The 6000-nt window shown below is 42.1% G+C and overlaps 1 protein-coding gene across 3 annotated transcripts in view; it reads left to right on the top strand.

The window, feature by feature from the left end:
* The window catches only part of Add1 (adducin 1), a 64670-nt gene that overhangs the window by 23354 nt on the left and 35316 nt on the right, over window positions 1–6000 (top strand). The gene's annotated exons all lie outside the window — the stretch shown is intronic.

The raw sequence follows: 6000 nt of genomic DNA, 5'->3' as shown, positions 1-6000 counted from the left end.
CCCTCCCTTCCTTCCTTCCTTCCTTCCTTTGTGGTAATGGAGAATTGCATTGCTAGACAAAGGATAAGAAAGCTTGAGAGATTGCAGATTATCATTTTATTTGGGGAAGACTATATCAGTTTGGATTTGCGCACTTCAGTAGATAATAGGGATTCCCTTTTATTGATTGGCAGCATCCCTTTTAGCAAAACCTCTCCATGTTTTTGTGTTTCTCAGAGCCGTACATTTGCCCAGGTCTTCTGAGCTGAGCCATCCAAGGTTCTAGATGGGTTCTCACCATGTTGCACTGTTCCAGCCCTTTGCCTGGGTAGTGTCAGTCCTGACTCCTCCAAGTTTGTTTAAAATGACATCCATTCCAGCAGAGGCCCCACCTTCCAGCTGATTATGTCTTAAGATGCAGCAGTATTTTGAATGCAGAGGAGCCTTCATAGAACCCTTTTCCAAGAAAAGTTTGTTATGGGCTAGAGAGATGGTGTATTAGTTAAGAGCATATGACTCAGGTTCTGTTCCCAGCACCTGTATCATGGCTCACAACCATCTGTAACTCCAGTTCCAGATGGATCTGGAGCCTCTTCTGACCTCCATTGGAATCAGGCACACACATGGTACACACATAGACTTGCAGACAAAAAACACATTTACATAAAGTAATTTGAGGCAGGGTTTCTCTGTGTATCCTGGAACTTGCTTTGTAGACCAGGCTGGCCTTAAACTTATAGAGATCTGCCTGCCTCTGCCTTCCAAGTGTTGGGATTAAAGGTGTGTACCACTACCTTCTGACCAAAATAAGTAAATCTTAAAAACAACAACAACAACAACCCAGCATTGTCTTTTGTATCATCATTCACTGAAGAACAAAGTCTTGTTTTGTTTTCTTTTTCTTTTTTTTGAGATAGGGTTTCTCTGTGTGGCCCTGGCTGTCCTGGAACTTGGTAGATCAAGCTGGCCTTGAACTCAGAGATCCACCTGCCTTTGCTGGGATTAAAAGTGTGAGCCACCACTGCCTGGCTAAGAACAAAGTCTTAATTGAGGCCTTGGTGTACGCGAAATGCTTTCCTAGGGTTCATTTAAAAAATGAACTAGAAATGTATTTTCTGTTCTTCCCTGGGCCATAGACTTGGGCAGCAAACTTTTTTACAGAGACTCTGGCCCTATCTAAAAGTTGCTTCTAGGGAAGTAAGAATAATGAGCTTTGGCTACAGGAGGCCTTGAGCCAGGCACACAGTGCAGGGAACATTTGAGTCCTCCTCCTCTTCCTCCTCCTCCTCCTCCTCCTCCTCCTCTTCCTCCTCGTCTTCTTCTTCTTCTTCCTCTCCCTCTTCTTCTTCCTCCCCCTCCTCCTCTTCTTTCTCCCCTCCTTCTCTTCCTCCTCTCCCTGTAGCACTCTCTGCCTGCCAATCCACAGGATGCCACAGTTTCCATCATGATACCAAGAATGTTTTATCTACTTCTTCATTTGCATCTTTTGTTTCCATGCACCTTACTTATAATATGGTATGCAGCAGCAGTGGAAATATTTAAATCTTCGGGGTTAATAGAAATGGGGAGATTGGGCTGGTGAGATGGTCAGCCAGTAAGGCACTTACTACCAAACCTGATGACTTGAGTTTGATCCCTAGGACCCACATGGTAGGAGAAGATAGACTCCCACAGGTTCTCCTTTGAACTCTGACCTTGCTATGGCATAAACACACATTTAAAAAAATGAATTTATAGTGTTTCCTATATTTTTATGTTCATATTTTAAGAGTTCACATCTGCATTACATATGAAGAAAAACGATGGATGTTTAGTGTTTAAATCAAGAATTACTAAAATACTGAAATGTGAGGGTTGGTGAGATGACTTGGTGAGTAGGAGTTCTTACTGCCAAACCTGACAACTTCAGTTTGATCTTCAGAACTCATGTGTGGAGAGAGAACTGTGTTAAATTGGTCTCTGACCTCCGCTCATCCTGCATCCATGACATAGCATGCTGAAAGCACATAGTACTGTCAGGGATGGTGGTTCATTCCTGCAATCCCAGCACCTAGGAGACGGTGGCAGAAGGATTGCCACAAGCTCCAGGATAGCTTGGGTTTCAGCATGATACCCTGTAATAAACAGAAATAGCATAATACAGTGTTATCATTTTCTTTTTTCCTATTAATTTAGAAATTGTACTTTTTATTTTTCAATGAATAATGTTTGTTTGTTTTGCCGGGCGGTGGTGGCGCACGCCTTTAATCCCAGCACTTGGGAGGCAGAGGCAGGTGGATTTCTGAGTTCGAGGCCAGCCTGGTCTACCAAGTGAGTTCCAGAACAAGCCAGAGCTACATAGAGAAACCCTGTCTCGAAAAACCAAAAAAAAAAAAAAAAAAAAAAAGAATAATGTTTGTTTGTTTGGCTTTTGAGAGAGAATCTCACTATATAGTTCTGCCTAGTCTCTAGTCTTGAACTTGCTTCAGCCTTTCTATTGCTAGAATCACAGGCATGAGCCACCATGGCAGGAAGTCAGTGCATTTTAAACAAGCGCATTGATACTGTGTAACTCCGGCAGGTATAGAATTTTTTCTGTCTTTTGTTCTCTCTCTCTCCCCCTCTCTCTTTCTCCCTTTTTCCCTCCTGCCTCTATCCCTCCTTGTGTGTGTGTCTGTTTGTGTGTGTGTGTGTAGCTCATTAGGCAACTTGTGGAAATCCGTGTGCTTCTTTTGCCATGTGGATATTGGTGATCAAACTCAGGTTGTCAGACTTAGTGGCAAACATTTACCTGCTGAACCATCTTGCTAGCCAAGAGTATTTTTTTCTATGATTGATATTAACCTAAATTCTATATGCTTATTTATAGGTGTTACTTGACCTTTAATCTGCTGGCCCCACTTGACAGGACTCCCAGGTCCCAGAGATTACTTTATTTGATTTGCATGAGTGTTTTCCCGTTTGTATGTAGATGCACTATATACAAGTCAGGTGCCCTTGGATATCAGAAGAGGGCACTGGATTCCCTGCAGCTGAACCTAATGGATGGTTTTGAGCCAAAATATCGGTGCTAGGAGCTGAACTCGGATCCTCTACAAGAGCAGCAAGTGCTCTTAGCAGCTAAGCCATCTCTCCAGTCCTAAGACCCTTTACTAAAAATATTTTATTTTTTTATATGTATGAGTATATACCACAAATGAACAGTGCTTTTGGAGGCCAGAAAAGAGAGTTAGATATCCTATAACTGGAGTTACATATGGTTGTGAGTTGCCACATGTGTGTTGGGAACCAAACTCGGGTACTTTGGAGAGCAGCCAGTACTTTAAACTACCTAGTCAGTCATCTTTCTAGCCCGTTAATACCCATCTTTTCAGCCCACAGCAAGTACTCTAGTACCAAGACTTTAAAAACAATTATTGTCTTTGAGAATTTCATCAAATCTATTTTGATTTTATTTACCCCCATTATGGCTCCTCTCACTCCTCCTGTACCCATCCCTTCTGCCACAGCTTAGGTCCTTTTGGTTTGTTTTTGTTTTTAATAACCTGTTGAATCTCCTTTGTCCCACTTACATGTTTCTGGGTGTGGGCTGTCCACTGGATTCCTTCAGGTTGTCCTCTCAATTCTTCACACTCTGCCCTTCTTCCAATGGATATTTTTAAAAGTTTTACTTTATTTTTTGATTAAAATAAAAAAGGCAGATAATGTCTCAGGAAGGACATCGGAGGCTGACCTCTGGCTTCCATATGCTTTGCCTACACACGTGTGCCCCTCCCCCATATGCACATACACAAAATTAAGAATAGGAGAAAAAACAACTCTGTGGTTTTTATCGTTTACTGCTGTAGCTGGCAGTGGACCCTGGGAGGACAGAGCCGATAAATGAGGGAGACTAAAGTCTCATGCACTAGCAAATAGACCTTTATTTAGAGTATTGGACAGCTTATCCACTGAGGGTAAGAGAAGTCGTATCAGTAAAGTCTACAATCACAAGGGCAGGTTGCACAAGGCGGAAATGGTTTTCCATAGAAGCATGTAAACAACTGACTGCTGCTTAATCTGAAGTAAACTTTTGGTTACACCTGGGAGCGGCATGAAAGCACATTCCAAGAACAGTTCCTTGTTTTTGAAGAAACTAAGATCACCTATCCTTTTCTTGGTTTCTTGGAGATTTCTCACAAACACTCAGAAATCTCACATGACTCCATTCTTCCCTGTACTAACACTACCCTAACTTTTTTTTTTGTTGTTAAATTTTCTAGACAGGGGTGGCCATTGTGGTTGCTAGACATTGTAGAAAAGACCCAGCTATCTTAATGTCCTATGATTGTTTTCCCTTAAGGAGGAGAGCAGAGTGCTCTGTCCAGTGCCGATGAAGCCTTTGAGGCCCAAGGATGTTTTTTTAGGCCCTAAAAGCATCTAACAGGAGAATGAGAGATCCTCATGTTTTGATAAAGAACCATAGAACATAATTTTTTTTGAAGACATTTATTTATTGTTTGACTTTAAAATTACATGTACTTTTGCTGGATGGTGGTGTTGTTGCATACCTTTAATACCTCCTAGCACTGAGGAGGCAGAGGCAGCAGGATTGCTGTGAGTTTGAAGTTACCCTGGATTATAGAGTGAGACCTAGTCTTTAAAAACACAAAGGTAGGATCCACAAAGTGGCTCAGCAGGTAAAGGTGACTGCTGTGAATACACAGATCTGGAGTATTGGTGATCTGGAGTATTGGTGATCTGGAGTATTGGTGATCTGGAGCCCTTGATGGAAGGGGAAAACTGTCTTAGACGTTTTCTTCTTCCATGCATGCTTCATGTGTGCACACTCATTCATATGATATCATTACGAAGGTCAATACCAGACCGATTAAGTCTGTGGTAGTTGAAGGCCAGTCTTCTCATCTGTGACCTTCCCATCTTTTTCTTTTAAAACTCGTCTGTGGTTGTGTGAATATGCTTGGGTGCCTGAGAAGGTCAGAAGAGGGAGCTGACACTAGTAGCTGGTTTTTAGCTGTACGATGTGGGTGCTGGGAACAAATCTTGAGTACATGGGAAGAGTCACAAGTTCTCTCTACCTGCTGAGCTGTCTCAAGCCTCAGCTTCCTGTCTCTTGAAGGGCATTGTTACCTGTGTCTTAGGGCTTTGCCATGACTGCATTTGTTATCTTTGTCATGTATGGTACCGTTTAGAGAGTTTAGGAACAAAACAAAGCTCTGAGCTACATTGCTTTGGTTTGAATCTGAGTCCTGATGTTTCTCCAGCTGAATTAATTTTTTGTTTGTTTTGAGACAGGGTCTCATGTAGTCTAGACTGGCTTGGAACTCACTAGATAGCCTGTGATGACTTTGAACTCCTGATCCCCTTCTTGTACATCTCAAGCACACTTAGGGGTCAGAGGCAAGTGGATCTGTGTGAGTTTGAGACCAGCCTGGTCTGCAGAGTCAGTTCCAGGACAGCCAGGGCTACATGGAGGAACCCTGTCTCCGGGGGAAAATAGAGCTGGGATTATAGACATGAATTACTGTAGCCAGATGTTTTCTTTAAAAATGAGGAAGGTTGCTGGAGTGGATGTGGTAATGCAGTTTGAACCCCTGTACTCCAGAGGCAAACCTGCTCTACATAGTGGGTTCCAGAACAGCAGGGACATTAGAAAGACTGTCTCAAAAAACAGACACACACACAAACAGAACAAAACAAAGCCAAAAGACAAAACAAAACAAAAAACCCAAAAACAAAACAAAAAACAAAACACAAGGTTTTCCTTAACACTTCCAAATGTAGGATAAATTATCATATGGTCAAGTTTAGATTTCTTATTCATTTTGGATTTGTCAGAGGACATAGATAATAGCATTGTTAGATTGTTCTTCTATGCTCTAATAAACAAACGATGGCTAGAACAAAATACAGCATTGATTAGTGGAAGGAAGGGAAGGATTGGCCAGTCATGTGCTTCTGAACCATAAAGGAGTCAGCGTATCTCCACATAGAAGCATGGATTTCCGAGGTTGATGTCCTCATAATGAAATCCTAATGGGC

The sequence above is a fragment of the Grammomys surdaster genome, unplaced genomic scaffold, assembly GCF_004785775.1.
Source record: "Grammomys surdaster isolate TR1022 unplaced genomic scaffold, NIH_TR_1.0 126187, whole genome shotgun sequence".
Lineage (NCBI taxonomy): Eukaryota > Metazoa > Chordata > Mammalia > Rodentia > Muridae > Grammomys > Grammomys surdaster.
Note: the sequence above shows the minus strand (reverse complement) of the source record. Positions and strands in the feature narration are given on the sequence as shown.